The following is a 25,247-nucleotide window of genomic DNA, read 5'->3' as shown; positions in this document are numbered from 1 at the left end:
CCCCCAACATAGGGTTTGATCTCTGGCAGACATTTAACCAACTGAGCCACCCGTGCACCCCAAAGCTTCCTTTCAAAATCTTCAGTAAGTATTTTGCTGCTCTTTACTGTAACTGTATCCCCCTCAGACTTCTTGACAATAAGTTTCTCCAGCTCTGTAGTCAGTTCTTAATCAATGAGGACACATGCTCTGGACCTCAGTTTGGTGCTCCTCCACCAAGATGCTACCTGCCACTCAGGTGTGTGAACTCTTCCAGCTCAGGCCTAGTCACACTTTTGGGAACTCCAGGGCATCAGCCAACCTGCTCTAAGGGGGCCATGCTTTGTGCATAAAAGCAGGCCCCTGCCATGAAGCAACTGCTCTCAAACCTCCCCAAGTTGTCCTTCTCTACACAGCACAAAGTCTCTAAGCAACTCAACCTGCTAGGAAAGCCCAGTTCTCTATGACCAAGGACCACAAGAGAGGGAAGGTATAAAATGGGCCCCACACAGAAAGAGGTCTTCACTGAAAGCCTTCAAAAGAGACGGCCTTTTCTTCCAGGCATTCCATCATGGCATCTCAAAATCCTGAGATGCTCTTCCACTCTTCCCCCTGAGATGCCAAAAGGCACTTGGCAGTCAAATAGGTCCTTCCCACAACCCACCTGCATGATTCTTGAGGGCCTGCCTAGTGCTGGGGATGGGTGAAGGCAACACAGGCCCCTGGTCTTGTGCTCTGATGTCACTGGTTCTTGAGCAAAGGAAGGAAAATGAGAGGGTCCAGGAGACTGCACACAACACCATCTTCTCAGAATATCTCCCTGGCCCCCAAGATCACCTTGTCATGGCAATGTCAGCAGAGCATGGCAAGTGCTACCTCAGAAGTCCCTCTGACACCTCAGCAATAGAGAGAGAGCCCAACCATAAACATAATCCCTAGAACCAGTATCCTTTAGGAACCAAAACCCCTATGAGTCGATTACCTTGGTATGTGTTAGTGTATTTTTACCTATGTAAAATATAAGAAAAAGAGGAATGACATACCCGTCTGATTTTGGGCAGTACATCAACTTGATTTTGAGTGTTTTAGATTATAGCTAGATACTTTTTTTCCAAAAAGAAATTTATAATCCATTTAATAAAAACAATGTGAACTGCCATGTATGGAATTTTTATACTATAAATGTTTTCATTATCTTGAGTTGTAGTAATGCACATACACTGGTGTTGGTCTCAAATGGGGGATGTCTAGAAGGAAATAGAATACGTGATTAGGGGAGTGAGTATAACCCATCACCCTAAACAGTTCAATTTCTCACAAATATATACCTCAGCCATATATTTGATTGGATGAATATCAACTAAAGCTTTAAAATTAAAGTACCAGAAATTATTAGGGATGACATTTTTTGGTAGAATTGTTTCTGATTCTGCCTAGTGACCTGACAAAGGTGGGATGGTGGCTCCTGTTACTGCTTGCTTATTACAGCTATGGCATATAGCAGTGGAAGTACTAAGTACTAAGCTACTAAGAAATTTGAGAAAGGGTAAGCAATTCTAATAGTAAGGATATTTTCACATACATTACAACTAATTTAATATTATTTTAGGACTGAAACAAATCTAGAAGAATGTACAGACATTCTTCATCATTTCAGGTACTTTAACATCCAATACTACCCTAATCAAATCCATGGGACTTTAGTTTTATAGCCTTTTCCTTGTAGATGAATCTGAAGAATAGAATCAGTATAAACTACTTTATGTCTGAAAGAATTCATTTTTGAGGTATCAGACTTGACCAGTTCCACAGAATTAATAAGAAGTCCCTTTCTTGGTGCAGCCACATTGGGAAACAATGGAGATTCCTCAAAAAAATTAAATTGGAGCTGCCCTATGACCCTGCAACTGCACTCGGTATATACCGAGAAGATACAGATGTAGTGAAAAGAAGGGCCATCTGTACACCAATGTTCATAGCAGCAATGGCCAAAGTCACTAAAGTGTGGAAAGAACCAAGATGCCCTTCCATGGACGAATGGATAAAGATGTGGTCCATATACAATATGGAGTGTTATGCCTCCATCAGAAAAAATGAATACCCAGCTTTTGTATCAACATGGACTGGACTGGAAGAGATTCTGCTGAGTGAAATAAGTCAAGCAGAGTCAATTATCATATGGTTTCTTACTTCTGGAGCATAAGGAGTAACACAGAGGACATTGGGAGATGGAGGGGAGAAGTGAGTTGAGGGAAATTGGAGGGGGAGACAAACTATGAGAGACTGTGGACTCTGAGAAGCAAACTGAGGGCTTTAGAAGGGAGGCAGGTAAGAGGTTGGGTGAGCCTGGTGATGGGTATTAGGGAGGGCACGTATTGCATGAAGCACTGGGTGTGGTGCATAAACAACGAATTCTGGAACACTGAAAAGAAATAGAATAAAAAAAAGAATTCCCTTTCTCCTTCTTTAAATTTCATAATCAATACAAAAAATTACATGGTATTGGACTTGAGCTACTACTTGCTGTATGTCCAGCTCTCTTACTGACTTTTTTTTTTATTTTCAGCATAACAGTATTCATTGTTTTTGTACCACACCCAGTGCTCCATGCAATCCATGCCCTCTATAATACCCACCACCTGGTACCCCGACCTCCCACCATTTATATACTTGGAGGTACTTGCATGAGGCAGACAAGGTCTCAACAAAGAACTTTAATTTCAATATATTAAAGTATACTATGTTTTCCACAGCGAATATAGACTATTTATCAAATCAGAAGCAAGTTCTGAAAAAAATACCCATATACAGATAGCTAAAAAATACACAGCCCAGTACCTCTAAAGGTTAGTACTTCCACATCTTTCAAAATGCATCAAGTTTCTGCTGTTTTCCCCTGATCCAAGCATGCACATTTGTGAGTATGTAAGTAAACACCCAAAGACAACTGAATTAGTAGTCCACATTCACTACATGGATTAATGCCTGTTGTGATCTTTTCCCCTCCAAAATTGTTTCTGATTATTCACTTTAACTAATTTTGCCTGCTTTCAAATAACAGGGAGAAGAAAATTTGCTTTCCCACCCTAGCACTAATCAAAGGGATACTTCTGTCCTGTGAGCCTCCATTTTTCATAGGGGAAAACAAACAAACAAACAAAAAACCCCCCAAAAATCCCTGAGCAGTGAAACTAGAAATTCCCTCATGTTTCCTTCCTTTCTGGAGCGTACTGCCCTTAGGTTGCACAGTTGCCCAAATATTGGCCCCTCCATAAGAAGGTTTAAGTAGCACCTAGTGGATGAAAGATCCAGAATATAAGGAACGGCTACTCTGGGCAGTTGCATGGCCTGGGATGGTCTGCCTCACCAGTGGGCAAGGTCTGGGGTCTGGGGTCACCATACCTCAACACCTTTAAGAGAAGACTTCAACAAGAATGTTTATTTCAACATCTTTGCATGAGAAAATGAACACTGCCTTCAATAAACACTTTCAATTAAAAAATTAAAATTTTAAAACATAATTTTAAATATAATTATACCAAGAAGAATCATAACACATGTTGAATTATTTTAGGAGCCACAGTCTTCCTGAGGTACAAATAAATAGTTTGTACAAATAGGTAAAATCATTAATTAGGAAACTTTAAACCTCTTATAATAAAGTTACTATTAAATATAAGAATAAAGTGACTATTTTGCTTAAAAATAAACAAAGGTCACTTTGTGTCGGGGACTGCCTCCGGCCGGGAAAGTCCCCGCCATTACAAGAAGGTGCTTGGCTCACTGCTAGCAAAACATGCTGCAAGTATACAATGAATTTTCTGGTGAAGCCCGCCTAAAGGAGGACATAGTTATTGGCTGTATCAAATTTAATCAGCATAGTAACAGGACTCTCATTGGCTCTCCCCATTGCTTGACCCCTTATTGGTCACCCTGCTGTATATAAGCTAAGGAAGTTGATTAAATAAACGGAAATGAAGCATTAACACCATACCAGGCTCGTCATCCTTGCGGGCCGAGGGCGACAAATGGTGCTGAGACCCGGGAAATATTAAGAAAAATAGAAAAACCTTGCAAGGGAGAAGTCTGCAGGTAAGCGGGGAAGGGACCACGATCAAAGTGGTGGGAATCTTGTACAAGACCGCAATAAGAAGTGGGGCGGCCTTAGAGCCGGGATTTAGTGAGTCTGCAATAAGAAGCGGGGTGGCCTTAGAGCCGGGATTAAGCAGCGAGTATACACGGAACAGCCATTAGGTTGGAATTCTAATTATGGGATCTGGACTGTCAAAGTCGAGGTTAGAGGGTTCCCTAAAGGACCTTCTAAAGGCCAATGGCATGCCATTAAATACGAATACTGCTAGGACATTCTTGAATACAGTTGAGACAGTGGCGCCTTGGTTTCTGGACGAGGGCTTGCTAAATATCCCTCAATGGGACCAGTTAGGTGAGGATTTTAAGAAGAGGGATAAAAATAAACCATTGCCACCGGGAACTTTAGTTATATGGACTCTAGTCAGAGGGTGCCTGGGAGGATATAAGCCGAAATGTGATTCAGTTATTCAGGAGGGCGCTGAGGCACTCGAGGAAGTTAAAGAAGAATGCTCATCTCTTGCTTCGGAAAGGAGTAATTCTTGTGAAGGGGAAGAAGAAATGTCGGGGGAGGAGCTAGAGTGGAAGTTCAAATTAAAACCAGACCCTCCCTGTTCAGCAGTGACCCCTAGTGCTCCGCCTCCTTACAATCCCCTGGCGGGGGAGATAACATGTAAATGTCATACCTCTGCTAATGAGGATTGGAAGACCGCATGGAGGGGGGCCAATAGCAGCTCGATTTTCCCAGTTCTAGAAGACCAAAATCATCAATGGTATCACCAGCCCTTGGAATTTAAATTAGTTAAACAATTAAAGGAAGCGGTCATGCAGTATGGCCCTCAGGCAGCATTTACTATTTCTCTAGTGGAGTCCATAGCAGGCATGAATTTAATCCCCGAAGACTGGGGGAATTTAGCAAGGGCAGCCCTCTCTGGAGGGCAATATTTGGTCTGGAAGACAGCATGGCAAGAGCATTCCCAGGATGTTGCACGGCGTAATGCTGTAGCAGGCAATCCACAATGGAATCTGGATATGCTTATGGGCATGGGGCCATACACTGGTAAACATGACCAACTGCAATACAACCCTGCCGTATACATGCAGATTGCGGCTGCTGCTACCAGAGCATGGAAAACCCTCCAGGGCAGTGGGGACTTGCAGGGTCAACTATCTAAGGTGATACAAGGACCAAATGAAGCATATGCTGATTTTGTTGCAAGATTGATGCAAACAGCTGGGACAGTATTTGGGGATGTTGACTCAGCCATGCCTCTAATTAAACAACTGGCCTATGAGCAAGCCAATAAATGGTGTAAAGAGGCCCTTAGGCCATGGAAGGCTAAAGATTTAAGCACATACATACTTATTTATTTGACAGAGAGAGATCACAAGTAGGCAGAGAGGCAGAGAGAGAGAGAGGAGGAAGCAGGCTCCCTGCCGATGCAGGACTCAATCCCAGGACCCTGAGATCATAACCTGAGCTGAAGAGACAGGCTTAACCCACCCATTTAGCTACCCAGGTGCCCCTAGATTAAATACATATATTTTTTAAAGATTTTATTTATTTATTTGGCAGACAGAGATCACAAGTAGGCAGAGAGGCAGGCAGAGAGAGAGGAAGGGAAGCAGGCTCCCTGCTGAGCAGAGAGCCCAATGTGGGGCTCAATCCCAGGACCCTGGGATCATGGCCTGAGCCGAAGGCAGAGGCTTTAACCCACTGAGCCACCCAGGTACCCCTAGATTAAATATATTTTTAAGAGAAGAGTAAAGTTAGCAAGTGAACCTTGGTAAAAAACAAAACAAAACAAACAAACCCAAAACTGACAAACATCCTCATGAAGCAGCAACCGCAGAAATTCTCAGTGATGCACAGATGTGTAGCCACAGGAAAAGATGTCTGGAGGCCAACTTCAAGGAGGACAAGTTGCTCCCACTGGAGATAAAGGCAGACAGAAAGGCCTGCTCGCTTGCTGCCTGAAGCCACAACTTCAACTGGGCTGGCGGCCTTGATTGCACACCACTTGCTTCACCAGAACACTGTGAGGTTTCCAGTAGCTCATTACATCTAAACACTACTGCCTCCTTTAACAAGGTTTCCCTTCCGGATCGCCCCTGACTTACAGGGATAGGCAGTAGGTGTCCCTACACATGCTCCTTCCAAACTCACTCCTCTCTCTGCTTTCTTCTGATCCACTTTTTATTTATGGGCTAGCTTTACAGGATATCCCTTCTGTGATTAAACAGGTCTTAATAATTCTACCTTTTGTAAAGGAAGCCTTCCCCAATTATTTATATGTTGATAAATATTGACCTTTGAATCTCCATAAATCATAACTTTATATGGCACCAACATGTAGAAAATAAGAATGAAGTTACCCAATTTTCAGAATGAACCATACAAATTACAACCTACCATCTAAAGCCAGAGACAGAAAGAGAACATCTGCATAAACAAAAGTAATGCAGGTTCCTTATTCATTCATCTTTATTGTGCAAAATGGAAGTTTTAGGAAGATTAGAATAATGCACACTTGTTCTATTATATAGGCAACTAATCCTCTGTAGATGGTAATGTATCCATAACTCCATCTCCAATATAGAATTTCTGGACACAAGGAGAGGGTATTAAAATCTCCTCTGTGGGAGGCAGAGAATTACAGTGTCTGGCTCTGGCCTTCCTGCTGCAGGATGAGACTTGCAATTAGTGATGGCAAATGGAATTCACAAAACATTTCTGGGCTTTAGAGGACATCAAAAAACTAACAAATGACTTAGAAAACGGTAGGAGAGGAAGCAGGAAGAAGGGAGGTGGCAGAAACAAGAGAGCCAAAACCTAATATGTAAGCAACAAGCTCAAGAGAAACAAATCAGGGTGCCAGAGAACAAATGCCATTTTCACTGCAGGATCTCTACAGGCCTGTGCCCTCCAGACCCCGTTCCCACCACATGGTAAGTTGGGAGAACTGAACCTGAGCTTTCCTTAATAAACCAGGACCCTCAAATGCAACCAAAGTGATCCCAACCAAGAACACTCCCAGCCTCCTGGCAAAGGAAAGACAAACCCTCCAGGAAAAAACAAACAAACAAACAACAACAAAAAAAACCCCAAAAAAACAGAATTAAAAGAGATTACATCTATGTTCCAATAAATCTGGTCTCAAAATCCCATCACAGAGCATGCAAGAAATGAGGCCACTGTGAGAGACAGCGGACCGAGGGAAAATGAAGACTTTCGACACTGGAATGATCAGATACAGAATAGGAAATATTACATGTTATTTGTTTAAGAACACAAAAGAGGTTTAAAAATGAAGAAGGATCAAGAGCCTATCAAAAGCAACAGGCCAAGTGTGAACATGGAACTGAAGGAAGTTAAACAGGGACCAAAAATCACTGAGACGTAAAACACAACAGAAAACACACCAGAATGGTGGGGCAGTAGGTGAGCCCCGAATGAAGGACTTCACACACTGCACACAGGAAGTGAAGACATTCCCCAGAATGCAACACAAGGAGGCAGGAGAAGAGGATGAACACCAGCTTGAGAGACATGGACAACAGATGGGAGGTTTAAATAAGAATCCTGGGAAATACAGCAGAAGGACAGAGTCAACATTTCAGAAGACAACAGCTGAGCATATTACAGAAATGATAAATCCAGAAATACAGGAAATGCACAGATACCAAGCAAGACGAGAAATCTTCAATTAGACATTTTGTGGTAAAGCTATAGAATACCAAAAACTAAGAAAAAGGTTCTAAGGAAAGCCAGAGAGAAAAGGCATTTAAAGGAATGAACAGGGTGGAAACAGGGTTTAAAGCTGCTACAGTGGTAAGGAGATGCTAGTAAAATGATACCTGTAAAGAGTGACAGGAGTATTTTTACTGCCACTACTGCTAATACTGTGTCTAATGCACATAACAACTGAAGACTGTGAAGGTTAATCTGGAGCAGAAAAAATTAAACGAATTATGACCCTCAAAAGAATTATCATGCCAATGAATTTCGCAACTCTGGTGATTACTTTCAAAGCATCTCCTCTTTTTATCATAACATTTGTATCATGTCCAGGATGAGATATTACAGCACATGTGATAGAATATTTTAAAACAATAGTCCATTTTGCTCAAACTCCATGTTGAAAGCAAACGACTCTGTCAAACACTTTGAAGAAGGTTAAATAGTGGAACCATGTTTTGTCAAGAAAGCCCAGGGAGAAAAGCAGGTAGTAAAACCAAGTAGCAGTATGGAGGAAGGGCAGCCTCAGGGAGAAAATGAACAGTTTTCTTCTGTTTTGTTCTCTTTTTTGTTTTCTTATTGTTGGTATCTTTTTTTTTTTTTTTGGTCTTTCCCAGAAATCACTTCATATATATATACACATTTATCTGTTCAACTTCAGTGAAAGTTGGGAGGAAAAGGTGCCAGAACTCTTGAATGGTTGTCTTCAGCTGAGTGCTTATTTTCTTCCTTCAGTTTCTCTGGGGTTTCCCACTATTCTTCAATAAACATGTGTTGCTTTCTGGCAGGGTAAAGCCAAATGCATTTTTAAAAGAAGTAATGGCAGGTCATCCGTCCATCCAGATCAGGAGAGAGCCCATACCAGGGCAGGCAGAGAGGGTAGTAGACTCCCCTCTGTGAGTTCCTGCCCTCTTGGTCTTTCCTCAGACCTTGCTCTCTGCTCTGTCTCTCCAGTCACACCCCAAACCCAGAGCAACAAAAGGACTGTTCAAAACTTAAACCCTGTGAGAAGGGCCACGCAGAGGCAAGGAGAGCCCTGTAAGACTCTGAGCCATGTGGTCTGTATCTGAGACTGCACATCTCCTTGAGCCATGTTCCATTCCCTCCATGACTAATGATGGCCTCACGTTCTACAGAAGCAGTCAGGGCATCCATACACTCCTCTCTGCGTGCTTTTCTGTATATCTGATCCCATCTCAACCCACAATCCCCAGCACCATGCACCACCTGTCATCTCCCTTCAGTCAACCTGCAAATAGGTAAACACAGCCTGTAAAACCCACCCTTGACCAAGCTATGCCTGGAGTTATGATCGTCTGTCTTTACCATCAAACTTTCTAAAAGGCTATTCTTGTGTGTGGCCTCCATGGTCTCACGCCCAGTCACTCTATCTCCTGTCTGGCTTAGGACTCCACTACTCACTCGCCTTTTCTTTCAGTACTCAGTGACAACCTCCTCGATCTACCCCCACCCCCTAATCAAGCTGCTTTGCAACTTTTAACATCATCGAACATTGCTGACATTTCATTCTGAAATCTCTCTTCTCTAGACATCTGTGCAAAAATGCCTTCCTGGCATCAAAGCCACATCCCTCCCCTCCCATCCACTACTCCTTTATTTGTCCTCTTTATCTGCCCAAGAAAAGAAGGAATTACCCTAAATCCTTAACTGTCACTCTCTCTACAAGGAATATATCCCTTGGCAACAGCATGATTGCATCTCTCTTCCCCCAAGAACCCATCCCTACATTTTGACTGTCCAACCAGAACCTACACCTGCGGGTCCCACAGACACCTCAACTCAGATTGCCTAAAGCTGCACTCCTCCTCTTACCTCCTGGACCTGGCTCCCTTCCTGAGTTGCCATGACTGTTATGGCAGTTGACACATCAGACTCAACATTCTGAAAGCACAGAGGCACCCCTAAGCCTACAGCAGCATTTTTTTTCCATAGCTGAGATATGGAAGGAGCCCAAGTGTCCAGTAACAGAAGACAAAGTTGTACATACACACAATGTTATATTACTCAGCCATCAAAAAGGACGATATCCTGATATTTACAACAGTATGGATGTACCTAGAGGGTATTATGCTAAGCAAAATAAGTCAAACAGAGAAAAACAAATACTGTATCTCCAGGGATGAATCCTTGAAAAATGCCCTACATATTCAAGTTTTAATGCAGGACCAAAAGCAACAGTTTTAGCATATATCACCACGATATAAAATAAAATCTTTTTTAAAAAAAGGGAAATAATAGGACAACAGCAGCTAGGGTAAAAAGACTTAACAATTGTCTTGCTCATCATCACTACCACCACACCAGTTACACTTCTGACCCCCAGGCCAGCATAGCAGGTGTGAGGATAGGTCCAGGCATAGAAAGTGTTACTTGTCACATTTTTTGAAAAATAATAAACAGAAGGGATGCCTGGGTGACTAGGCTGGTTGAGCGACCAACTCTTGATCTCAGCTCGGATCTTGATCTCATGGTGGTGAGTTTGAGTTCCACACTGGGTGTGGAGCCTGCTTAAAGCTAAACTAAACTAAAATAACACCTCTGTCAAAAGTATGTGAATTCACAACTTACATGTAAGTCAAGTTCTACTTGTTCTAAGACAGCATGAAAACCAAGATGTCATTATCAAGACAGGAAGCAAGATAAATTGTGTATTCCATGTGCTGTGAGATGACCCCACCTGCATCCAATTCAGCCATGGCCCTCCACACATCTGCAAGAGAGGGTATATTATCCCCATTAGCACAGAGGAAACCAAGGCTTAGAGAGGTTAAAAAAAAAAAAAAAGGGTCCAAGATCATAGCATCATTTAGCAGCACAGCCAGAATGTATAGGAATTACCTCAAAACAGGCCACACTAGTGGAAGAATACCTTAGTGTGGAGTTATGAAAACCCAGGTAGAACGCTGCCTCAGAAAGGCAGATAATCAATAAAGGAAAAATAAAGAGGTGCCTGGGTGGCTCAGTTGGTTAAGCATCTGCGTTGGGCTCAGGTCATAAGCCTGGGATTTTGGGTCCTGGGATCTTGCCCTATGTCAGGCTTCCTGCTCAGCAGGGAGTCTGCTTCTCCCTCTGCCTCTGCTCCCCATTCATTCTCATAAACAAACAAATCAGTAAAATTTTACCCCAAAAAAAGGAAAAATAAAGATTATAAGCTTACAATAAAGATATGAATGATGAGTCAAAGCTTTCAGTGACACACACACACCTGCCTACAGTTCTCTGGCTAAAACATGGGTGGAATTGATGGGGTAGGAGGCACATAGGCCTGGACAGCACAGCACCAGCAGATGGAGAACCCTGGTGTGGGTTTAGCTGCCTTTCATTGTCCTTTAAAATGTCAAAACTGAAATCTGGTAGGGTTATTGAAGTCTGATCCCGGGGGATGCCTGGTTGGCTCAGTCTGTTAGGCAGCAGCCTAACATGACTCAGGTCATGATCACAGGGTCCTGGGATCAAGTCCGGCATCAGACTCCTTACCCAACCAGGAGCCTGCCTCTCCCTCTGCCTGTTGCTCCCCCTGCTTGTGCTCTCTCACTGACAAATAAATAATCTTTAAAAAGAAAGAAGAAAGAAAAAAAGAAAAATAAAATCTGATCCACAGTATGGAACAACACAAAGGATGGTACTTTCTTGGGCTGATTTCTGTTCGTTTGATTTTAAGTAGGCTCCACAGCCAGCATGGACACTAGTGCAGGGTTTGATCTCAGGACCCTAAGACCATAAACTGAGCCAAAGGCAGACAATCGATTAAGCCACCCAGGCACCCCACTTTCTTGGGTTCTAATGGGATTTTTCCTAGGTTCTAATCCTAGCTGTACTGGCTGCCAGGGGGAATGAAGTCCAGCACCACAAGAAAAGCATCCCAAGGCAGCAGTCCTCTGCAGGAGATTTGCTGGTGGCTGCCATCATCAAAGGTTTTGAAGCACAGTGGGAACAATGATAGCCACTGCCTTTTGGGTGTCACTGAATCATCCTACTCATCTTCAGGAAGCCTGGCCCTTCTCCAGTCAATGCAGCAAAAGCAAACTTGTTAGAAGAACAGGGGAGGTGTTCATCTCCCTCCCTCCCAGAAACTGAAGCAACCAGCCAAACAGTGCAGCACTGGAGGAAAAATAAAAATATGAAGGAATGTGGGGGCACCTGGGTAGCTCAGTCTGTTAAGCATCTGCCTTTGGGTCAGGTCCTGATCTGAGGGACCTAGGATCTGAGCCCCACATCAGGCTCCCTGCTCAGTGAGGAGTCTCCCTTTCCTTCTCCCTCTGCCCCTGCTCCTAGCTCATTCTCTCTCTCTCTCTCCCTCTCAAATAAATAAAATCTTTAAAATAAGAAATTTAAAAATGAAGGAATGAATCAAAATGCAGAATTCAGAAACAGAACTACAGATATAAAAACTACATATAAAAACCTGAAATATGACCCGGTGAGTGAGGAAGGATTATTAAATCATGATACTGTATGAATTTATTGCCAATTTTTTTCTTAGAACAGAGCACACTGCACTACACCAAAACAAAAACACAAAATTAGGATTAAATACAAAAACAAAATTATCAGTGTTATTCCATCAAGTGTTTCTCTAACCTACTGATCAAAACCTCAGTTCCTCCTCCAAAAGAATCTGGGCACCACCTCAGGACACATGAACACATTTTCAGACCACAGTTCACACTGCTCCAGTCCCCACTCTGAGTCCTGAGCCCTGGGTTCCTCCAGGCAATGCCACCACCAACTATGTCAGGGCCCCTGCCCTAGAAATCCCCAGCCACTTCACAACAGGGAGACTCAGGGAGATTCAAATGGGCAGAAACGTGGGATTTTGACTGTTTTTTTTTTTAATTTATTTACTTGAGAGAGAGGCAGTGAGAGAGAGCATGAACGAGGAGAAGGTTAGAGAGAGAAGCAGACTCCCTGTGGAGCTGGGAGTACGATGCGGGACTCGATCCCGGGACTCCAGGATCATGACCTGAGCCGAAGGCAGTCGTCCAACCAACTGAGCCACCCAGGCATCCCGACTTTTTTTTTTTTTTTTAATTAAAAGGAAAATACAGCAAGAAACATTTCTAGCACAAAGTGAAGAGCTAATCTCTCACAATGTCAAGAGTATTAGAATTATCACTACACCATCAATAGTTTGATAGGTCAAACAGGCCAAAAGCTGGAAACACCAGAGAAAATGCTCACAGCAAACAGACCTGAAAGCCAGGGCCTGGACCGGCTGACATGGCTCTGCCGCTCACCACAGCGAGAAAGTGTAACTTTCCTGGGCCTCAACTTCCCTCTTGGCCAGCAGGAAAGTGGCAACACCACAAAACTCATGTCTGGTCAGGGATTATGTGAAAGGAGAATGCTCAGTGAGAGCCCCGCCACACCGCCCGTCCAGCCACAGTCTGTGCCCAGTGAATGGGAATTTCCTCTACTGCAGCCACATGAAGAGCTGAAGGATATGCACAAGATGCCTGTTTATTTACCAGTCACAGTCTCTGCCATAAGCAGAGAGGGCAAGAGACCCCAAGAGATGGGAATATCCCTCACCCTGCCTGGACCAGGCTTTCAAGACAAGTTGGAAAGCCCACAGCAGCTCTGCCACTGACTCTGAATGAGCCTTTGGAAGACAACACCATCGCAAACAACAGTTTAATTTACTTCTCTTTAAAAAGCAGTAAGACAAGCTCTTGGCCACATCTTCATAAATTAAAAGCTTAGGAAGCTAAACCCCAATGATTTAGTTATGTCCCCCGCAGGCACACCTCCACTCATGGGCAGCTTCAGGGAGAAAGGGTGCTCCCCACCCATGAGGACACCCTCTGACACTCATCTGACTGAAGATGCTTCCTGCCCATGGGCATTTACTCTCTGGAACCCTCCCCATCTAAGTTCCTCTCTGGATGCTGCACAAGGCAACTTCCTCACACCCCCATCACCACTGGTGACACCACAGCTACCCCCAAGCCTTCAAGCAGGGTGCACCTGTCTTTGCTGCCAAGCGTCCCATCAACCCAGCTCCATCACTGATTTCTGTACCCATAATTAATTAACTTATGCATGTATGTATTTATTTATTTTTACAGATTTATTTATTTTAGGGAGAGAGAGAGAGAGATACAGAGAGAGCACACACACACAAATACAGGGAGATAGAACCTCCAGCAGATTCTACACTGAGAGCAGAGCACCCCTCAGGGCTCAATCCCACCACCCTGAGATCATGACCTTAGCTGAAACCAAGAGTTGGATGCTTCAACGACTGAGCCACCAGGCACCCCTCTGTACCCTTAATCTTAAGAAAAGACAGACACCGCTTCTTTCTGTCAGCCACGGCCTCATAAGCCATCTGACACACAGCCAAAGCTTCCAGAGGGTAGGAACAGGTCTGCAACATCAGTGATGCCAGAGTATCACCATAAAACTACAATCTAGTGAGTACCAGGCTCTGCTCTAAGCTCCTAATATGGCCTTCTATTTTGTACCCCTCACAGACCTACATGCTAGGTATTATCCCCAGAGCACAGAGGAGGACACTGAGGTCCATGGCTTACCCAAGCAATCTACTTTTATGTGGCAGCAGTGGAGGCCTGACCCCAAGTCTGTGACTCCAAGGCCCCTCGGTCAACTCTGCTACACATGCAGCCTCAACACAGTCATCAAATACCTCCCTAAACCTTGATCCCTCCTGTGAAAAAGCATGGTCTTTTGCCATTTCCCAGATGGGAAGAAAGCCGGCTTGAGCCAGATACAGTGACCTGCCCATGATGGTACAGGCGATGTCCCCCCTGTTCTCCCTCCAACACCCATGTCATTCTACACGAGGCCCCATGGGGTCCTTCATGCTTCCAGTGGAAAACTCTGGTGAGACCACCAGTCTCCTGGCAGGCCTTCATCTTGACCCTGGAGGACAGGACCAGTTAGGAGAAACCGGCTAGTTAAGCCTCTGAAATGGGGTCCTACCACCCAGGAAAACCCCCTTATCTCCAGGGCATCACCCATGTGAATTAGCTGGCTTTGTATAGGGCTCCACAAGCACCAGCCTTGCTGAGTCACTTTCTCTAAGGTGGTGGTGGAGACAAAAAGGACCCAGGAAAGAAAGGCATAGGCTGTTGTGGAACTCCAGTGCCTTGGCATCAACAATTAATGTGAGCAGCTGCCTCTGCTCACCAGATCTGCATTTTATGTGGGGCACACTATTCAAAGTTTACACCCCCCATCTCTGTAACCTTCACGACAACCCCCGGAGCTCCCTGCACCACCATTACACCTCACAGACAAGGAGACAAGGCATGAGGGGTGTGTAGAATGATGCAGCTCTGTGCTGGGGCAAACCTGGGGAGGACTCCCATAGGCTTGTCTTCCCACTGCTGCAGAAGCAGCTGAAAACAACGGGTCAGTTTGCATTATGTAGAGTGGAAAAGTCAACCATAAAGGTCATTCGATTTTTAAATGGGTTATTCCTCAGGATAAAAACAGTCCCAAAAAATAATTTCCTAGAAGTTCAACATATTCCTCCTTCCAGGTGCTTGGAATGTAATGGAATGTTGTTAAAATAAGTTCTGGCCCATCAGCATGCCAGACAGAAACTGGAAGTAAGCTGTTGCAGGTCCCCAAAGGCTCCGTCACAACCCTAAGGAGAAGACATATAACTTTCACTGTCCCAAAGTGGTTATGTTTAAAAAAAAAAAATAGGCACAGGTGGAACACTTTAAATTATAGACTTTCAATACAGGGGCAGTGGGGACAGGGGGGTGTCCCCCCACTACCCCCAAATGTTTCAGCTATATATAGTGACTTACCAAAGTGACTCATCACAAGTACCTACAAGGCGACTGACAGGCAACTGACCGATGAGGAAGGTATTTGGACCACTTAACAAAACCAGCACAACTTAGAATCTTCATTATTAAGAAGAGAAAACCATTTATTAAACATTCGCCAGGCACCAAACCCTCTAGGCACTGTCACACGCTCTACTCATCACAAGGCTGCCAAACTCAGTGCAGAAACTGAGGCTGAGTAAGTCACCTAAGGTCATGCAGCACCAGAAACTGGATTCCAACCAGGTCTGAAATCAAAGCCCACCCCAGCTTGCTGCAATGCTTCAGAACCTAAGCTTTCTGATGATCAATAAACTACATGCTTAACAACGTTTACACATCTCTGTTATAGTTCAGGGAAAGGTTTTTAAAAATGACATGCACAAGGGGAAAAAATAATGCAGGTTCTGGAGGCAGGCTGCCCAGTGTTCAAATCTTGGCTCCTCCACTTACAAGCTGTGTGACCTTGGACTCTTTTAGCTCCCCTGTACCCATATTTCCATGCATTAAAATGGTAGCCATAACAGTCCCTATCTCCTCAGGCAGATAAAGCATTTTGGTGTTGTTGTTGTTGTTGTTTTAAGATTTTATTATTTATTTGACAGAGAGAGAGAGAGACAGGGAGAGAGGGAACACACACAGGGGGAGTGTGAAAGGGAGAAGCAGGCTTCCCACTGAGCAGGAAGCCTGGTAAGGATTAGATCCCAGCACCCTGGGACCATAACCTCAGCTGAACAACTGAGCCACCCAGGTGCCCACAAATAAAACACTGAGAATCATTCCTGGCATGAGTTAAACCTCAGAAGGTGTGGGCTTGTGTTACTTCCTGCTGGGCACTAGATAGAGCCAGCAGCCTCAGGCCCACTTTTTTAGCAACTCATTTGCATAAACAAAGCCCAGGCTCAGCCACTTTGTGCTCACCCTATGGTTTCTTCCTGTCACTAACATCTCTCCTCACTCCTGCTCTGTGGCACTAAGCTCTGGGCCTCAACTTCCCATCTGTCAAATGAGGTGAGGAGCCCAGCTGATCTATCTGAGATCCTTCCAGCTGGGCAATCTAGGATTCTTGGTAACTCAGGGCCCAGAAATTTCAGAACCATCCTAACACAAACATTACCAGATGACACCCACTCATTTTCCTCAAATCTTCTCTTCTGTATGATGTATAAATGCTTATTTTCATGGCAAATCTTCTCCAAGATCCCAGAGCTCCACGAGCACCCAGAATAGGCTGGGCAGGCATCCCCAGTGCTGAGGCTGGGGACATGATGGTCAGAAGCTCTGACCCACAGGGGAGACGGATTCCAAATCAAGCTGCTCTGATAAGCAGGTCCTCCCTGTTAGAGAGGATTTCAACAGAGCACAGTTAAGAGGAAGTGCAGGCAAGAAACTCAGAACTTGGCCCACTGGACAGAGGGCAGTAGGACAGTGGGCCGGAGGGGTGACAGAGGGATGGAGAGGAACGGCACAATCAACAGAGGCCAGCCAAGGCAGCACTGATGCTCAATGTGAGAGGGTGGGCTGGGGACACACTGTGAAAATGGCTTCACAGGCAGGAAGCAAGCCCAGCTCAGCACAAAGCAAAGTCCTGAGCAGGAACCTGCTGGGACCAGGTTGGACACTAAGGTGAGCTGAAAATGGCTGCAGGACCCAGTGCAGTCTGAATCTCACCCATGCATCTCACAGGCTGTGTGACCCCGGACCAGTTATGCTACATCCTTTAATGTTTCCTAAAGGGTATATTCACTCCATAACCCTGAGCCATGTTCTCATTTGGGTGAGTGTGGGAGGCCGCAATAAGGCTTGAGACGAGAACCAAACCAGACCCTGACTTGTGCCTCCTTTAAAGTCTGAATAACCTAACAAAAGGTTTAGGACGGGAAAAGTTGAGTAGCACTGGGAAAGAGTCTGTGCTATGTGTTGTGCGCTCACCTACGTGACTTCCCACACGCTTACTAAACAAATGAGAACAATTCGGTTAGGCTAAAAAGTTCATTGCTGGTCCTTGCTGCCTTAGTACAGCCCATAAATTACTGTCAGGTTTGCTGTATTTGTACTGGCATCAGCCATTTGGCGTCATGAGGAACCGTAGTTGCTTAACTAAACACAGATGTAATGTCACTATATATATGGCCTTAATGCTTTGAATAAACTTAGCACTGTTGGACATCCTCCTCAGTGCTCCTCCTGCCCCCCATCTCTTTGCTTCTCGAGTTCTTCTCTTCATCCTCTTACCCTCAAGTTCCTGGTTGATTTGTTGCGCCGGCCACGACAGGTGAGGATCCAATGGTGCCCACAATCTACAGGGATCCAATATATACAATTAGGACAGCCTGGAGGGGGGTGGGCAATGCGGGCTGGACAGGGAGTTAAGAAGGAGTCAGGAAGAAGTCATTCCCACACTTGAGGCATGGGTTGGTACTGACCAGAGACACTGGGTAAGAGACGGTGTCCTAAGACTGCTGTAAGACTAGCTGAGTCCAGGCAAAGCACCTAACTGTGTTTAGATGGAACCCATCTGTAAAAGGGGGGCGGGGGGTGGTGGTTGAAGCTGGTTGAGCATCTGACTCTTCGTTCTGGCACAGGTCATGATCTCAGGGTCCTGGGATCAAGCCCCACCTGACTCCACACTCAGTGGGGAGTCTGCTTGAGATTCTCGGTCCCTCTGCCTGGCCCATTCACCTGTGCCTGCATGTGTTCTGTGGTGCACTCTTTCTCTCTCTCTCTCTCTCAAATAAATAAATCTAAAAACAACAACAACAAAAAGGAAGACAGGAAGGATCAGGAGACCTGCTGTTAAGGTCCCAAAGACTCCACCCTCCTCAACTAGCCTCCGGAAATAATGTAAGTGGATGCCCAGGAGCCTCCTGGACACAAAACTTACCAAAGCAAAGCTTTCAATTTCGTACTGGAGAAAAGGGTGCTGTGCAAGTTCAAGACAAAAAAGCCGGCCAGGGTGGGGTGGGGGGGTGAAGGTGGGTTTGGATGGGGTTGGCCCTGTAGGGCTCTGGCCACTAAATGCCCACTGCCCAAGCCAGGAGCCTGGAGTCTGTGCAGATAGTCCTTCTGCTTCTTGAGGCTTCCACATCATGGCCTCGCCCTGAAGTTTCCTCCTGGTAGCTCCTTACCCAGGGAGGCCACCTGTGAGCAGCCCCCCCCCACACCCCAGCTTCTGCCCCTCCATCCAGCTGGAGGGAAGGATCCCCAAGCGGGCTCTCTCTGGTCTGTCCTGCACAGAGAGGAGTATGTGGCCCCGGAAAGGAGGGTCCCTGAGGATATCTGAGTCCCTGGCCGGAAGACAACTGGCTTGAGAATGTGGGGTTTCTGTGCTTCTAGGCACAGCAGTTCCTAGAGGAAACAGGGTAGGGAGCTCCAAGGTGGAGGGGAGACCCAGATGCCAGTGGCCCCCTAGTGGAAGGGTTTCAGTGACTCCAGAGGTGAGAGAGGCCCGGGGTCAGGCCTGGAGGTGGACAAGGACCTGTGGGGTAGGGGGCCAGAGATGGAAGTGATCCCAGGATGGTCGCAGCCCCAAAGTGGAGGGGTGGGGGGAAGGGGTCCATGGGCCAGAAAGGAATGGTATCCTGGGGCTCCTGGGTAAAAGGCACTAGAGGTGGAGGGGGCCCAGTGGGGCCCAGGCTGCGCCGGCAGAGCCAGCTCCTCTGGGGCTGGGGAGCCCGGCGAGTCTGAGAGACAAAATTTTCCATCAAGTTCTGGAAAAGAAGCCTGTCAGCACAGGTGTCTCTCCGGGGGTCAGACGAGCCCAGTGGTGCTGGGCCCCTTGATGTCAGTAGGGCCCCACGGGTTCCCTGGATACAGAGAAGTGGAGCGAAGGCTGTGGGGCAAGGGCTGTGGGGTGTAGGAGCACCAGGCCGCCAGGAACCTGTCCGCCAGGCCCCCCTCCCACTCCCTTGGACGAAGCAGCAGGTGGCAGCGGGCAGGAGGGCCCCAGCTTCCCTCTCTCCCTAGCGCCCCTACCCCTCCCCAGCCCCTCATTACCTGAGTCAGCGGGGCTGCGATGCAATCATCCGCGCCCTGCGCAGCCAGCGCAGAACCCCTGCCTCCCCGGAAGGCGCTACTTGCGCAGCGAGTTCGCTAGGCCCACGGAAGTCGGTGGGCGGGGCAGGCAGGTGCGCGCACTCTGAGGCGGGTAGGGGGCGGCAAACAGCGGCGCGCGCCTCCGCAGGCCCGTGGTCCCTCGCCCAGCCTCCTGTTCTGTCCTGTCCGGTGAGGGGGCTGGCCGCGCCCCCTGCCGGCTCCCGCCGCTCTTCTGCCCGGCTGACTCCAGGACCCCAGTCCCCCGCCCAGTCCCCGCCTCCCCAGCGCTGCTTGAGCTCCACGCTCGCCCCGCTGCCGCTCCTGGGCGGCTCGCCTGCCCCGGTGCGGCGTGGCCAGCCCTTTTCTCTCCCCAGGGCACAGTGGAGCCGCGAGGGAAGGCCTGAGGGGATCTTCTGTCTGCCCAGCCCCAGTGGACACCGTCCAGGGGCCTCTCTACCTGGTGGGCTCCACCCATGGCCATCTTGGAACCCCTGAATTCCCTTCAGAGACCAGGTGAAGCCCTCCTTGGGGAATCCAGGCTCCTGGGGCCAAAGCGAGTTGATCTTGTGTACTGCTGTGTTTGTTCCCTGGCCTGGCATGGATTGACAGTCGCTGAATTGATCTATTCTGGGGTCATCAAGGGCAGAGAAAAGAGTTCAGGGCTGGGAACCCCAGGCCTGGGGTCCACACAAGGCTTGGAGCCCTCTTGGCTGTCCCTGGCAGAATGACCAAAGAGGAACCGTCAGAAACATGGATCTGCCTTGAACTGGCAGAGCATTCAGAGACAGGAAGGGGAATGTCTCCTTCGCAGAGTATCTGGAAGCCTGCAGTGGAAGATGGATTTGTCTGAGCCATGGTCATTAGTGTTGGGCCAAGGAACCCCTGACTTGCTTCTCCCACCTGCATCCTAGGTCTAAAAACTCTTACAGGGTGCCTGGGTGGCTCCCTCAGTACAGCATCTGTCAAGGGTCCTGGGATCTAGCCCTGCATCTGGCTCCCTGCTCAGTGCAGAGCCTGCTTCTCCTTCATCCTCTCCCTCTACTTGTGCTGTTAAATAAAATTTTTTAAAAAGTTAAGGAAAAAGAAATGAAAAGAAAACTCGTAGCACCTGCTAATTATGATGGCAGGAGGGGTGAGAAATTCTAAAAAAAAAAAAAAAAAAGCAATCTCTTAAGAGACTATATTAACACTTCTTACAGTACTTGGTGCATAATACATAATAAATAAGCATTTTTACAAATGCTTACATTTCTGGGTGGTTTTAAGGAAAAATGCTGAGTTTCCTTCAAACCCCAATATACCTTCCTCTGTTTATTTTAAGATAACACCTACAGAAGAGTACATACTGCCTCAGGCCTGACTTAATTAGCTATGTAACAAATAGAATTAATAAATCCACCTTTATGGTGTTCCTGGCAACTCTCCCAAGTCCTCTCCAGCCGTCATACTGAGTCTTAGGGTTTTGAAACCCCACAATGACTAGCGACCATTGTTCTGAATCCAGAAGCAAAACAAAACAAAAGATGAAAACATTATGGCCCACAGATTTACATGACACCCTCTATCTGCCTTTTCCTCACCCTCTCCCCTGTCCTGCCACCCACCCGCAGCTCCCTGCCCCAGCCCAGAGCCCTTCCCCAGGGCCCATCAGTGAGCCTAAGAATTAAAAATAGGAGTGAGATAAGCTATGTGGACACTTGCACTCCCCTCATCTGTGAGAACCTCAGTGCCTCCCAGCACCCCTCCGTAATAATGAGACAACTATGTTAGGGTGGCCCGTGCGAATCCCAGCTCTGCTGCTCACTGCTGACTGCCTTGGCAAAGCCATCCAGCTTCCCCCATGCAGACTGAACCCTGAGACCCCCAGAATGATTCTCACCCCAGTTTTTCCTTTGAGGGCTGTTGCAAGCTGTTGCTGGAGGAAGACAAGCATGTGCCATCAGCTCCCTCGGCTCAGTTCCAGGCCCAGGACTGGCTGACCCGTCCTTGATGGTGTGCAGAAGCCTTTCCCCATCTCCTAGGCTGTGTGAGGATTGGAGACTGAGTAAGTGGCAGTGATGGCTAGCTGTAAAGAATTGTCTGGTTTTGTCCGTTTGGGGTCTGTTTGGGGAGTTCTTGGTACCTCCCCAGTAATATGGTGTAGAGAAAGTATGTTGGCCAGCCTGCCAATGTGAGGGGAGATGTGGGCCTCCTCTGAGAGCCCACAGAGGGACTTCACGCCTGACCTCTGAGCCTCCCAGGCCTTACTAAGTAGTAGCAGGTACAGATACCTGTGGAAACCACTCCTATGCCAGCCCCATGCTGAGCCCTGGACACACCAGAGTGACTGACAGCCCATAATCCCTGTCCTTGCAGATCCCCAGTCTTGAGGGGCAGGTAGACCTGTCACCTCACGAATCCAGCCCCATCTCCTTGCAAGGAAAATGATTCAATGACCAGATGCAGACCTCAGGTGGGTCATAAGCACAGTGTCAGGATTCTTACAGATCCTCCAGCCCATCCCTGGGTGGTAGGCGGGGTGAACTGAGGTCCAAAGGGCAGGGAGATAGGAGGTGGTCACAGGATGAGGCCAGAGGCCTCTTTGCTCTGAAAAACCCTTTTGCGTCTCTTCTTACGAGATATGGGGATCTAGTCTCCCAAATACACATTTTGTCCCTGGCTTCCCCACCCCGCCTCCAAATGGGAGCTCCATAAATATCTGTTGAATGGATGAATAAATGTTGTTCATAGCTGCTCCTGTACTGGAGCCATCCCAGGTGCCCTGTGCCATCCTGGCTGCTTCACCCCATTACCACAGCTGAGCCCCACAACCTGCCGAGCTTGCACAGTGACTTGAATTTTGCAGATAAGGAGACAGGTGCTCAGTGGTGAGGCTCCCTGGTCCAGGGCTCACAGCATGTTTTCCACTGTCTGGAAGCCCATGACCAATTGCCACCCTCCCTCCCATCCTCCTTGTCTCCAGCCTCTGTTTGAGCCACCAGAGCCAGACCATCCCCCTGGGGCAGAGGCAGATTGCAAAGTCTCCATTTATTTCCAAAGAGCTTCCCATCAGCCCAAATGTTTTCTGAAATCCACCAGAAACCTCATTCTTTCTGCCTTTAGTCCTTGGAGGGTTACCTCCTTCACCACAGACATGGGAGTGTTTACTTTTTGGAAACAATGCCTGGAATTTGGGGTTTTCTTGTTGCTTCTGGAAATTGAGCAATAATCTAAAAGTAACAAATAAATAAATAAAAACAGAGGCAGGGGGAGTGTGGGAGAGCTGGAGGTCAGGCTTCCCACAACTTCAGCCCAGAGAAGACAGCCAAAAACACAGAGATGGAACCAGCAGAAAAGCTATCACAAGCCTCTGCACTTGGCTGCAAGAAGTGGCCCTCAGACCCTCACACCAGAGCCATCAACTGACATCTTCCTCCCAGCTTTAGCAGGTGCACTTACTGGTTTCCTACCTGCACTAGGTTAAACTCGATGAATGCAGGGGGGCAGATGTTCTAGTAGCAACAATATCATCCACAAGAGGAGGTGTGGCTCCAGAAGATAAGGAAGGAAAAGAAAAAAGTGTGACATGCAGGATCTCTTTGGTCTCTTCATAGAAAGGAGCTATCCTTAGACAGTTACCCCCACATTCAGGCAAAGACTAGTGTAAAAAAGATGTTCACCAGGGTTATTTGCAATAGTGAAATGGACATCATGTAGATATCTGATCACAGGGGAGATTAAACAGAGAGACTCATACACAGCCATTAAAAAACTTTTATTGGAGCACAGAAGAAATGCTTAAATCACAAGAGTAATACTGAATTTTAAATAAATTATAAGCAAAGGAAATGGAATATGCATCATTCACAGGCATGAAGACAAAGAAACACTGAAATGAGTCTTGGAGCACACTCAGTGGTCTTCTGTCCCTATCTGTTTGGAAACTTAGAGTTCCCCAGGACAAGTATATGCTCTGTTTTTAAACATGAGCTAGGATGCTCACTAGAGGGTAATGAGAAGACTTTGAGAAGCACACTAAAGCATTGTATGAGGGCTCCATACCCGGAGCTCTCCTTACCAAAGCCTTTAAGCAAAGCAAGTCCCATTCCATGCTCGTGCTCTGAGAGATTAGGGATCCCTGCACAGCCAGTCAGCATAACAGAGCCCTGGGATTGTGGTCTGTGTGGCCCACCCTCTGCCACAGCATCCCTAGAAGCCCTAGTGACCCTGTGACGTTCTATCATTGCCCCATTTCACAGGGAACACTAGAACCCAGGTGGATCTGGCCCAGAATCAAAGCACTCATTCCCAGAGCATCCCAAGTAACTGGCTGGGGAAAAAATGAGTTACAATGAAACAAACAGACCCTCAGCATTAGGGAATGCATGACCTTGCTGGGGCTGGGGGAAAACCAGGGGGATCCTCTGTGGCCTCTGGCTTCCTAAATCTTCAGAGGGGCCAGAGGGCTGGAAGGCTCTAGGTGTGAAGGAAACAGAGTGCCTGGGGGTGGGGCTCCACTGTACACCCCAAAGAAAATTTCCAAATAGCCTTGTTTTTAAAGGCGTCATCCCATTGGCTCTTGCTGTCACCCTCAGAAAGCAAGCCTGGCTTAGAAGCTGCGAGTCAGGTCCCACATGGGAGATGCACAAGGAGGGTGCAGAGGATGGAGGGGAGCGGGGGGACAGCTCCTTCCCACACATGATGATCCTCTGCGGGGCACCCCTCCTGGCCACATGTGAGGCTCTGTCACTGGGCCTGAGGTCTCTGCAGGTTCACAGAACTAGCTGAGGTTTTCCTCACAAATGAACCTTGGCCCCTGCCCTGCCCTCTAACCGGAATTCCCAGACTCCCTTCTTGCTCGAATCCTTGGTCCCTCTAGCCAGTCGCTCCCAATATTACTCCAAGGGCTGCTAGATCCACACCATCCCCACCCCATTTATGCTCCCAATTATGATCCTGGGCCATCCTCCCAGATACCCCTTTGCCTTGTGGGGTTTCCGTACAAGGGACCCAAGTCCTTGGGTCCCTAGCAGGCAGCCTGGCACCCACACTGGACCCACCATGGATGTGTTCAAGTCCTTCATCTTGGCACCTATTGCAGAGGAGACTGAGGCTCTGACAGAGGGACCTTCCAGCAAATGGTCCCACAGCAGCTAAGCACAGAGGCATGATTTGAACCCAGGCCCTCCAAGTCCAGAGCCCTGTTCTGGGCCGCTGTACGGTATGGTGGATTCACCTCCTGTCCCTTGTGGTGGGGTTGCAGGGGGGTGAAGGCCCTGCACACAAGATTCACCACCCCCTCAAGCCTTAGTTTGTTCATCTGTAAGATGGAGATGCCAATGGATCGAGCTCCACATCCTTGGGCTCATGGGAGGACTTGGGGTGATGCAGTCCCTGGAGAGAGGGGGAATGGAGTGGGATCTGTGAAGAGCAGGTGGGGGTGTGCATGTAGGAGCAGTTATCCACAGCATCATTCAGAGGGCACATGGACTTCCCCCAGAATATGGAGGAAGCAGAGGCCACCCAACCTGCCTCAGCTCTCTGACAGGACCCCAAGTGGATGTCTGAGCCAAAAACATAGAAGAAGCACAAGCAACCTC

At 47.2% G+C, this 25,247-nt stretch overlaps 1 long non-coding RNA gene across 5 annotated transcripts in view; it reads right to left on the bottom strand.

Moving 5' to 3' along the window:
* Positions 1-19,949, bottom strand: part of LOC101690477 — a 70,658-nt gene extending 50,709 nt beyond the window's left edge. Inside the window, exons 1-3 of one of the 5 annotated variants that reach the window (XR_006607599.1) lie at positions 19,630-19,949; positions 17,869-17,933; positions 10,397-10,538 (exon numbers count right to left, since the gene is read on the bottom strand). This is a non-coding gene — a long non-coding RNA (uncharacterized LOC101690477). The remainder of the gene's footprint in view (positions 1-10,396; positions 10,539-17,868; positions 17,934-19,629) is intronic. The other 4 variants (XR_006607597.1, XR_006607600.1, XR_006607601.1 and 1 more) reach the window with 4 other exon arrangements.
* Between the last annotated feature and the right edge of the window lie 5,298 nt (positions 19,950-25,247).

Source organism: Mustela putorius, unplaced genomic scaffold (genome assembly GCF_011764305.1).
Source record: "Mustela putorius furo isolate JIRA1106 unplaced genomic scaffold, ASM1176430v1.1 tig00000695_pilon_pilon_pilon, whole genome shotgun sequence".
Taxonomy (NCBI): Eukaryota; Metazoa; Chordata; class Mammalia; order Carnivora; family Mustelidae; genus Mustela; species Mustela putorius.
Note: the sequence above shows the minus strand (reverse complement) of the source record. Positions and strands in the feature narration are given on the sequence as shown.